This window comes from Triturus cristatus, chromosome 10 (assembly GCF_964204655.1).
Source record: "Triturus cristatus chromosome 10, aTriCri1.1, whole genome shotgun sequence".
Taxonomy (NCBI): Eukaryota; Metazoa; Chordata; class Amphibia; order Caudata; family Salamandridae; genus Triturus; species Triturus cristatus.
The window spans coordinates 1,220,671,778-1,220,684,110 of record NC_140593.1 but is presented as its reverse complement, the minus strand read 5'-3'; positions in this window follow the sequence as shown (position 1 = coordinate 1,220,684,110).

The following is a 12,333-nucleotide window of genomic DNA, read 5'->3' as shown; positions in this document are numbered from 1 at the left end:
GTAACTTTCGCACCACTAATGGAATTAGTGGGAGAGGTGGAAAGGCGTATGCAAATTTGTTTGACCAGTTCATCCATATCGCATTGCCCTTGGACAATGGGTGTGGATATCTGGCGGCGAAGCTTGGGCATTTTTTGATCTCGTGGGTGGCGAATAGGTCTATGTGTGGATGCTCCCACTTCTGAAAGAACGGGTGAAGAACTTGTGGGTGAAGTTCCCATTCGTGAATTTGTTGCGTTTGTCTGCTGAGCAGATCTGCCACGGTGTTTTGGACTCCTGGGACATGTTGGGCCAGGAGAAAGATTTTCTGTGGAATTGCCCATCTCCATATGCTCTGTGCTAATTGAGAGAGCTGTGGAGAGTGTGTGCCCCCCTGTTTTTGAATGTAGTACACGGCAGTCATGTTGTCTGTGCGAATGAGGACTGCCTTGCGTGAAATCTGCGTCTGGAAGGATTTTAGGGCTAAGAAGATTGCCAGTAACTCCAAATGGTTGATGTGGAGTAACTTCTGTTGCGACGTCCATGTGCCCTGTACTGTGAGATGTAACAGATGAGCTCCCCAGCCGGAGAGCGATGCGTCTGTTGTCAGGATTATTTGTGGAACCGGGTCCAGGAACGGTCGACCTCTGGAAAGGTTTATGGTATTCCACCACTGCAGAGAGCGATGGGTGCGACCGTCTACCAACACCAGATCTGTCAGTTGCCCCTGGGCCTGGTTCCACTGGCGTGCTAAACACTCTTGGAGTGGACACATCTGGAGTCTTGCATGGGGCACTATGAAAATGCAAGAGGCCATCATCCCTATCAGTTGCATAAACACTCTTGCTGGGAGAGAGTGTTGAAATATGAATTTCCGACGCAGAGCCTGTATGTTTGCAATCCTGGCAGGATTGGGATAGGGTATGGCTTTTGAGGTGTCTATGGTAGCACCGAGGTATTGTTTTGTGTGTGATGGTACCAGGTGGGACTTTTGATGGTTCACTGTGAAACCTAGCTGGTGAAGCAGTTGGATTGTAGCGGCCGTGTGTTGCACACATTGTTCGTAGGACGTGGCTTTTATTAGCCAGTCGTCCAAGTATGGGAAGACGTGAATGTGCTGTCTTCTGAGGTGTGCAGCCACTACTGCTAGGCACTTGGTGAATACCCTTGGTGCTGTTGTTACCCCGAACGGGAGCACCTTGAACTGGTAGTGTTGCCCGTCCACCACAAATCTGAGGTACTTTCTGTGAGCCTGGTGTACTGGGATGTTAAAGTATGCGTCTTTCAAGTCCAGAGTGGTGAGAAAGTCGTTCTGGGAGAGGAGTGGAAGAACCTGTTGAAGGGTTACCATGTGAAAATGGTCTGAATGTATGTAAGTATTTAGAGGTCTGAGATCTAGGATAGGTCGTAGAGTTTCGTCTCTCTTTGGAATCAGAAAGTACAGGGAGTAGACCCCTAAATTTTGTTGATTTATGGGGACCTGCTCTATGTCTTGTTTTTGCAGGGGGGAGATCACCTCCTGTTTTAGTAACGTAGCATGTTCTTCAGACATAGGGCGTTGCCTGGGTGGAATGTTTGGGGGGGTAGATGTTAATTCTAGGCAATACCCTGAATGAATAATTTGGGTCACCCATCTGTCTGAGGTGATTGTCTCCCAGACGTGAAGGAGATGTTGTATTCTGCCCCCGACCGGAGTGGAATGGTCTGGAGGGAGCGGGGGAAAGTCATTGGGTAGGAGGTGTGGCAGAGCGGGTGGTATTTGTCTTGCCTCTGCCCTTATTATTATTGCCTCTGTATCCAACTCTTTGATAACCCTTTGTGAAGGTAGATTGAGGAGGGGATTTGTAGGACGTGGATGCACTATCCGAGGAGTAGCCTCTGCCTGTGCCCCGAAAGGAAGAGCGGCGAAAAGAGCGCCTAGGAGTGTGTGACTGTAGGGCTCCCATGGATTTCGCCGTGTCAGTATCTTTTTTCATCTTTTCGAGGGCTTCATCAACTTTTGGGCCAAATAGATGATCTTGGTCGAATGGGTGGTTCAATATAGAGGCTTGTACCTCAGGTTTAAAACCTGAAACTCTGAGCCAGGCATGGCGACGGTGAAGGACACTGGTGTTTATAGCCCTGGAGGATGTATCTGCTGCATCTAGGGCACAGCGTATCGAGGTATTAGTTATTGTTTTTCCCTCTTGGATCAATTCATTAGCCCTATTCCTGTATTTTTCAGGGAGATGGTGCATGATGGTCTCTAACTCATCATAATGCGCCCTGTCGTATCTGGCCAATAGCGCTTGCGTGTTGGCGATACGCCATATATTGGTGGCTTGTGACGCAGTGCGCTTCCCTGACGCGTCTAGGAGCTTGGACTCTTTGTCAGGTGGTGGTGCTTCGCATGACGCCTGAGAATTTGAACGCTTCCTAGCTGTAGATACCACTAGGGAATCCAATGGTGCAGGGCCTTTAATGTATGAAGGGTCTGTGGGGGCGGCTTTGTACTTTTTCTCTATACGGCGTTTAGGACCCTGGCCCTGACTGGGTCTTTAAAAACCTCCGGTGCATGTTTGATTACTCCCTTTAACATAGGTAGAATGGCAGTAGACCTATGTGCATTGTCGAAGGTGTATAGGAGAACATCTTCCTCCACTGGGTCAGTATGTAACTCCACCCCGTGGTAGTGTGCCGCCCTTTGTAATAGGTGGTGAAAGCCTAAGGAATCTTCAGGTGGGGATGGCCTAGATGGGTAAAGGTCATCCTGTGGGACATCTGGGATGTCTGGATTGTTATAGTCGTCCCATGGGTCTGGAGATCCAGTAGGGGTGGGGTCTTGTGGCACATCTGCTGGATCATAATAAGGGTCTCCTAAATCGTCTGGGACAGGAGACAAGGTTGGGGAACGATGAGGCAGGGGTGGAGAGGGTGGAGGTGGGGAGGGTGGAGGAGGAGGGGAAGGCACTCTGAAAGGGGAGGTAGCAGTGTCTTTCCTCTTTGGAGGTGGAGGTGGAGCTGGTTTGTCCAAGTGTCTCTTTTTTGAAGACAATGTCAAATGTCCAGTTTTTGGATCCTTGGTGAGTGTCTTTTGCAGAGGATCCGGTGTGAAAAGTTCTTGCGACACTGGTTGTTCGGTCGGCGCCGAAGTTTTCGGGGCGGACGGCTTTTTAGGTTTGTCTAAGCCGTGCTTCTTTGGGACCTCCGATTTTTTGGTTGGTGCCGAAGAAGGCTTCGGCACTGGGGTGTCGGTGCCGAGGGCCTTGTGATGTTTGGTCGGCACCGGAAGGGCAGGTTTTGACACCGGAAGGCTTTGGTACTGGGTTCGGTGTGGAGATGGAGGCCGATCTTTTCTTCGGTGCCAAAGGTTTTTTTTCGGTACCGCTGGTAGGCTGGCTCGAGCCCGAGCTGCCGGAAGGCTTAATAGGCTTCTTTACCGGGCCCGAAGGTGGGGTGTGAGGAACAGTATCCTTGGTCTTGCCTAGGCCCAAAGGCGAAGGTGTGACCGAAGCCTTTTTGGGTGTGGGTGTGGGAGGGGGTATTGTACTCACGACCCTCTGCGCCGGGGTGATGTCCTCCACATCTGAGTCGTCGGCCTCGGAAGCACTGACGAGGTCGTCGTCCTCTTCTTCGATGTTCTGCTGTCCCGGAGCTTCGACGTTGTCCCCGAAGATGTCGACTGGAGCGGAGGTCGAGGAGTGCGCCATGTTGCGTCTGGCCCGTCGATCTCGAATAGTCTTTTTAGAGCGAAAAGACTTGCAGGCGGGACAGTCTCGGGCCTCGTGTTCAGGGGAGAGGCAGAGGTTGCACACCTCATGAAGATCGGTGTGGGGAAACTTGGACCCACATCGAGGGCACTTCTTGAAGGGAGTTCTTTCCATCAGCCGAGACCGGAGCCGGAATAGGCCCGAAGGCCGCCGTCGACGACCAGAATCGAAGAAGTGCCGAAGAGAAGGTGATTAAGATGATTTATTATCTGAAGGAGCTCGATGAGCGAGGATTTTTACGTCGATCGTTGAACTGGAAAAGTTCGGAACCGGAGCGCGAAGTATTACATCCGAGCCCGATGGCGGAAAGAAACAATCTGATGATGGAGCTGAAGCCCATGCGCAATACGAACCTAAGGAGGAGTCACCAACCTCGTGACTTCCAAAGACTTTCCAAGAGGAAAAACAAACTGCAAACATCCGGGCCCAACACCAGATGGCGATCTATGCACAGTGTATAGATCTGCAGCTCATATGCCTCGAACACATGTTTTTTGCTTTTCTGATTTGTGAATTCTACATTCTATAATGTCTATGTTGGCACATTTTGTGGTGAGAGTTTAAAATCGTTTTTTTTTTTTTAACCAGGTCAATTGAGCATTGCAATTTGTTGTTTTATCTTTCTGCATTCATCCAGGGTCATTTTTTTTTCTTTCCATTTCTTTAATGATTTCTGGGGGATTAATACATGGAGCCATCCATAATGTTTCTCTACTGAGTTTATTGTCTCCATATCTGTGTTAGAGGTAAGTTGGGTTTCCAAGTCTTCTATGTCAGCCTGCCCAATGTGTGTAAATAGTTTGGTTGAAGTTTGTTGAGAAATCTTGAGTTAAAATTAAACTAGGTGATGCTCAATCCAAGTGACTGCGGTAGTCCTTTGAAAGGAGCCTAATTCTGGGTTGCTGAAGATGAACATCCAAGGTGTATCCCGACGTGCATGTGGGATGGCGAACAAGTGGACATAGGCTGCGGTCATCAAGACCTGTGAGGGTGGTTCTGGGGTGTGGCATATTAGGTTGGTCAAACGAGATGCTTAGGTCACCAAAGATGCAAAGGTTTGGATACTTGGTAGATTTGGCCAGTACTGTGTCTAAAAAGGTATCGGGAAATGTTCCATCATTGGGAAGCTGCCTGTAAAGTAGGAGAAGGTGAGGCTAGGGTTGCATCAGATAAAGAAGAATTTACAACTTCCTATAGAAACATCCTCATATTTGATGAGGTATCATGGCCAAGCCCCACACCAGTTACCTATGCGGTTGTGTGCTGGTGTGATAACCTGCGATTGCTTCTTGTAGTGTTGGTGTCATGTCTTTCTCAAGCCAAGATTCAGTTATGAAGAGTATGTCAGGTTCTGCCTCCGTCAGTACGTCGAAGATGTTGTCATTGTGTTTGCTCACTGAATGCACATTTAGTAGGGAGTTTACATGAACTAGTTTGTCATTGGGTGGTGTGAGGGGGTGGGGCCGGGGGCGCGACGCCAAACCCCTTTCTCACCTGTAGTACGGGGAGTACGAACGCCGGATAGACAGCAGAGACCTCGGAACGAAACTCCGGAACACCCGTCAACCACACCCCCCCCTCTCCTCTCTTCCCACAGACAGGCAAGAAGACGGACGAGGGAGGGGCTAACCCTGGAAGCAATAAGTCTCCACCATTCAAAGGAGACCTGGCCCAGGAAGTGATCTCTCGGAGCGGAGGAGGAAGCCGAAGGACGACGGAAGCGAAGCAGAGAGACGAGGAGCGGAACGACAGCGAACCGGACCAGGTAGGGAACGAAGGCGGGACCGAATCAGAGGACCCGGAGGAGTTCTGGAGTGAAGACTGGTGGTGTCCCCCGGAGGGACTGTGGAGCGGCCGCAAATCCGGAGAGTTGCGGCGAGGCCGGTGAGTGACGAAACTCCAGGGGAAAGACCGGCAGGGAGGAGGGAGGAGACTGAGCAGAGGGAGGGTGGAATCGGGTACGGGCGGGACCACGGGCACTAATTAGTTTGTTTGCCAGTGCACTCTTAGTCCTGTAACCCCTCACCGTTTATTCCTGAGCACAGTGTGAGTTTCCGGCAGTCTTATACCCCTAAACCTCGTGCAAACCTTCCTCACCACACGTGCTTCTTCTGACACAACCCTTCCCCCCCCCCCTTATATGTTTATCAAGGTTATTATTTAGAAGAGACGACCAGTGGGTTCTAAAACCCCTCACTCTCCAACCCTATCCTCCGCGATACAGCTGAGGAGAAAAGCTGTTCCAGATAGCAGAAAAACCCAGACTAAGAAACACGTTGAGGTGATGGGTAGAGTAACACCTATAACTATTGAATGACCCTGACACTGACGGCCCACTGTTTCTTCTTTTCATGAGCCTTCGGGAAGAACCAACCACGGCCGAAGAAGCGAGGCAGACGCCCTTGAGGTCCAGCTCCGAGGAAGAAGACGACGAACAGCGTTACCCCAGTACCTCTTCGCGGATAGGACCCGATACCTTCCCAACCGCCACAGCAAAGAGTGACCTACCTGATAATAAAACATTCTCACTTGGAAAATATATTCAGCCTCCGCGTCTGTATATCAGACCCGCCCTCCCACAGGTGGTGTCAGAAGTGGGATCCAGCGGAGACATGGAGGCTGCTTTGGCGGAGAACATCTGGGAAAAGTCATGGAAAGGTTCCTTACAGTGGTAGAGGAGGATCGAGGTAAAATTCAACAGGCTCTCACCGGACAAAGCCAGTCCCATGGAGCCGCCATGGATAAAATCACAGAGGTGTTGGGACATCAGCGGGGGCCTACCACTCTTCCATCTATGGTTCTCCAGCGATATGTACCTGGAGAAGACCCTGATTTCTTTTTTTAATAATTTTGAGCGCCTTGCTACGGCGGCGGCCTGGCCGGCAGACAAATGGGGTCAATATCTGGGTCCCCTCCTTTCAGGTGATCTCCAAGCAGCTTATCAAGCCGCCACCATACAAGGAGTCGTGCCTTATGCGGATATCAAACAATGTATCATGGAGCGCTTGGGAATAGACGACGAATCGTATAGAATAAAATTGCGGCAAATCAAAGAAGGTCCTCAGGAAACTCCTCGAGCTCTATACTTCCGGGTGAAGGACATGACCGATCGATGGTTAAAACACGCCACCACCAATAAAGATGGTATTATGGCAAAGATATATTTAGAACAGTATCTGTCCTCTGTTCATCCACCCATACAGAAATGGGTACGACAACAGGCCCATCTCACACTGGAGACCGCCGTGGAAATAGCCAGTGCCTATAGCCGGGCACAAGAGATACAAAAGGGGAGGGAGGACCAACAGTGGAAAACGGAAGGACATGCTACCCATAGGCCCCCTCGACCTCCGGTGGTAAAGAAGCCTGATCACATTACCATCATACCAGGCACCCCAATAATACGGCCTCCCACTCCAGGACCTCAGTGCTTTCATTGTGGTAGGATGGGTGATATTGCAAGGTTCTGCCCCCAAAAGGAAGAACCTATGGAGATAGGAGTAGCACGTAACTATTACTGCTCTTATTCAACAAAAGGATTGCCCCCATATCACTGTCAGGTAATAGTAATTGGACAAGCCGCTATGGCATTAGCCGATACGGGCTGTCGCCAGAGTGTGGTTAGGCCACAGGATTGGGAACCCAGGATACAACCCAGTGGGGAAACCGTGGCTATCCGCTGTGTGCACGGAGATAGTATCCCACCGCCAATATCCAGATACAACATCAAAACGATGTAGGAACTCCCCTGAAGGTGGGTCTCATACCCAATTTACCGGAACAAGTCATTCTGGGAAGCGATTATCCGAACCTGCCCCAAATGTTGAAGAGTTCCACGAAATCAGATAAGGATTGGTGGAGCACAGCCCCTTTTTCGAAAGACGAGGAACCAGAGTGGCCACCCTCAAAACCACGGAAGACCCGGAAACAAAAGAGAGCGGAGAAAAAAAAAAACCCATGGCTTTAACCATCGTGCAGGAGGATCACCCTTGGGAAATAGATCGGAGATTTCATGCCGCACAAAGGGAGGATCCCGTACTGCAAGAAGCATGGAACTCCGCCTTAGATAGCGAGGAACCCCAACGAGTAGGTCCCTATTTTTTTATCAAAAAGGGATTGCTATACAGAAAGGGAAAACCTACCCAGTGACCTCAGCTGCTAATACCAGGACCGTTCCGAGAAAAAGTGTTATTCCTGGCACACAGTCATTTGTTGGGGGGACATTCTGGAACCGACAAAACAGAGAAACAGATCATGGAACGCTTTTACTGGCCTGGCATATAACAACAAGTTAGAAAATACTGCAAGGAATGTCCTATATGCCAAAAGACTAGCAGATACCGGCCCCCCCCTGTTCCCCTCCGTCCCTTGACGATCATAGACGAACCATTTAGCAGAGTAGGTATGGATATTATTGGTCCCTTGTTGCCCTCCAGAAGCGGGTGTCGATATGTGCTGGTCATTGTCGACTACGCCACCCGATTTCCAGAAGTAATCGCCCTACGTCGCCCCAACGCCACCAATATTGCCAATGTCATGATTAAAGTGTTCTCCCAAGTAGGGTTCCCAAAAGAGATCCTGACGGATCAAGGGACACCCTTTGTGTCCAAAATCATGAAACAGGTATGTGTCCAACTATGGATTAGCCAAAGTCGAACCGCCGCCTATCACCCACAAACAGATGGGTTAGTGGAGCGGTATAACGCCACCCTCAAGTCCACCTTAAAGAAATTATTCGACCTCGAAACCCGAAAATGGGAGGATATGCTGCCCCTAGCATTGTTCGCAATCCGATGTAAAGTGCAGAAAAGCACTGGTTATTCCCCGTTCGAGCTCCTATACGGGCGCCAGCCAAGAACCTTGCTGGAGATCGCCCAAGAAAAATGGGAGAACGAACCAGAGAACAGCAGACCATTAGTGGATTATGTATCCGCTCTGAGAACCCGCTTAGGCCAAATTCGAGCTATAGTCCGCAACAACCTGGAGACGTCTCAGGTAAACCAAAAGAGACAGTATGATAAAGGGGCAAAAGAAAGGTCCTTTAATGTAGGAGATTCAGTACTATTATTAATGGCTTCATCAGATCACAAACTGCTAGGACAATGGCAAGGCCCGTACAAGGTGACCGCAAAAGTAACGCCGGTGACCTATCGGATAGAAACTGATCCTACGAGGGGCATATCCCAAGTCTTCCATATTAATTTGCTGAAGAGATGGGAAGGCCCTGTACCAGTGGGTATGGCCCGAGTAGAAGACCCTTCCCTGCTGTTTGTCCAGTGCATAGAATCCACCTTAAACCCTGAATTGAGAGAGGAATTGTCCACCGTACTCTTTCCCCTCCAACATGATTTCTCCTTGTCCCCCGGGAGAACATCCCTGGTAGAACATGCAATTAGGACATCCCCAGGAAAAAGGGTACGTCTCTGACCTTATAGAGTACCCGAGGCCCGTCGAAACACCATTAAAGAGGAGATCCACAAAATGCTACAGATGGACATTATCGAACCGTCCGTAAGTGAATGGAATTACCCAATTGTATTAGTGCCAAAGCCCGATGGCTCGGTACGATTTTGTATTGACTTCCGGGAAGTGAACAAAATATCAGAATTTGACACTTATCCTCTTCCCAGAGTAGATGAGATGGTTGAAAGGATAGGACGCGCTCAATATATCAGCACCCTTGATCTCTGTAAAGGGTATTGGCAAGCACCCCTACGACCACAAGATAGGGAGAAAAACGCCTTTTCCACGCCTGATGGCCTATTTCAATTGAAAGTGTTACCCTTTGGGTTACATGGAGCTCCGGCTACTTTCCAAAGAGCCATGGACCTAATCTTACGGCCCCATGAGGAGTATGCCAGAGCCTACATCGATGAGATAGTCATCTATAGCAATTCCTGGACCCAACACATGTCCCACTTATCACAAGTGATACAGGCTTTGGGAGCCTATGGCCTCAAAATCAATCCGGCCAAAAGCCATCTGGCGGCTCAAACCGTAAAATACCTAAGGTATTTATTGGGAGACGGCGTCATTAGACCCCAGGGCTCCAAATGGTCAGCCATCTCCCAGATTCCTTTGCCCCGAACAAAGGACCTCAGGGCCTTTTTCGGGTTACTCAGTTATTACCGATGCTTTATCCCCAACTTTTCCCACATAGCGGCCCCCCTCACTAACCTACTGCAAAAGGCCGTAAACACAGAACTCAAACTGAAAAACCCAGGCCCTGATATCGTGCACGCTTTTGAAACATTAAAGACATCCCTTACATCCGACACAGTACTAGTCAGTCCGGATTATTCCCTCCCATTTGTTTTACAGACTGATGCGTTCGACCAGGATATAGGTGCCATATTATCCCAGGTCTCTAAGCAGGGAGAAGAAAGACCCATAACCTACATCAGCAGGAAGCTATTTCCAAGAGAGAGCAGATATGCCGTGATAGAGAAAGAGGCTCTGGCAATTAAATGGTAATAGAGACCTTACGATATTATCTCGAAGGGAGAGACTTCACCCTATATACAGACCACGCCCCCTTGGAATGGTTATCTAGAAACAAGGGTAACAACGAAAGGGTGATGAGATGGTTCCTAGCCTTGCAACCCTATAGGTTTCAGACAAAGCATCGTAAGGGAACAGAACAAGGGAATGTGGACTTCCTGTCAAGATACCCCCAAGAATCTGGCCCTAGTAGTAAGACAGCAAGGGAAAGGGGATGTGAGGGGGTGGGGCCGGGGGCGCGACGCCAAACCCCTTTCTCACCTGTAGTACCGGGAGTACGAACGCCGGATAGACAGCAGAGACCTCGGAACGAAACTCCGGAACACCCGTCAACCACACCCCCCCTCTCCTCTCTTCCCACAGACAGGCAAGAAGACGGAAGAGGGAGGGGCTAACCCCGGAAGCGAAACCTCTCCACCATTCAAAGGAGACCTGGCTCAGGAAGTGATCTCTCAGAGCGGAGAAGGAGGAGGAAGCCGAAGGACGACGGAAGCGAAGCAGAGAGACGAGGAGCGGAACGACTGCGAACCGGACCAGGTCGGGAACGAAGGCGGGACCGAATCAGAGGACCCGGAGGAGTTCTGGAGCGAAGACTGGTGGTGTCCCCCGGAGGAGGCTGTGGAGCGGCCGCAACTCCGGAGAGTTGCGGCGAGGCCGGTGAGTGACGAAACTCCAGGGGAAAGACCGGCAGGGAGGAGGGAGAAGACCGAGCAGAGGGAGGGTGGAATCGGGTACGGGCGGGACCCCGGGCACTAATTAGTTTGTTTGCCAGTGCACCCGTAGTTCTGTAACCCCTCACCATTTATTCCTGAGCACAGTGTGAGTTTCCGGCAGTCTTATACCCCTAAACCTCGTGCAAACCTTCCTCACCACGCGTGCTTCTTCTGACACAACCCTTTCCCCCCCTTATATGTTTATCAAGGTTATTATTTAGAAGAGACGACCAGTGGGTTCTAAAACCCCTCACTCTCCAACCCTATCCTCCGCGATACAGCTGAGGAGAAAAGCTGTTCCAGATAGCAGAAAAACCCAGACTAAAAAACACGGGTGAGGTGATGGGTAGAGTAACACCTATAACTATTGAATGACCCTGACGGCCCACTGTTTCTTCTTTTCATGAGCCTTCGGGAAGAACCAACCACGGCCGAAGAAGCGAGGCAGACGCCCTTGAGGTCCAGCTCCGAGGAAGAAGACGACGAACAGCGCTACCCCAGTACCTCTTCGCGGATAGGACCCGATACCTTCCCAACCGCCACAGCAAAGAGTGACCTACCTGATAATAAAACATTCTCACTTGGAAAATATATTCAGCCTCCGCGTCTGTATATCCGACCCGCCCTCCCACAGGTGGTTAAAGCTTCGGAAGACTAAATGCGATCCTTAAAAATCATGGCTTGTTGATTGGCACGGTTTGTATTTTTGTGCTGTATGGAGGATGAGTTGCGGGTATGACAGCTCTGGCTGGGTTAATGTCACTATCCTGCTGAAAAAGGCTTTAGAGATATTTAGTGGGGCCAAATTGTGGGTGATAAGGACCCTGGTTGTGATTGTGGGGATTGAGTGATTAGCTGTCTTTGATTTGTATACGATTGGGCCAGAACTTTGGTACTGTCAACTAGTAGCAAGGGAGATGCAAGATTAGTAGTGGTATAATGTGTCTTTCCTTTGCTATTTGTTAAAGCTGGAAGGAATAGGAGTGGGAGGTGCGGTGAAACATGAAGGTCTACTTGTCTAGTTCTGAATTCTGCAATGGATGAGAGGCGGGTGAGTGAGAAGTGCTACTGTGCCTTCTTAAAACGATTGGTTGGAGTGTATGGTACTTGGTTGGTGAGGAGAGGATGTGTGAGGGGCTGAGTTATTAGTGCTATGGGTAGTTGAGGAGTCCTTGTATGCTGGCATTGTGAAGTGGTGGGGGGGGGGGGAGTCTGGAATTGTATCAGAGTGGCAGTTTCAGTGTAAGGAATAATTTTGGAGAGGTAACTTTTTCTGATGTTTGTTGCATGGTTTGGCTTGCAGAGGGGTTTAGGGGATTGTTGTGGATTGGAAGCCTAAAGAGAGAGGGGGGACGGTTTGGCATGTACAGGAGAGGTTTCCACGAGGATAG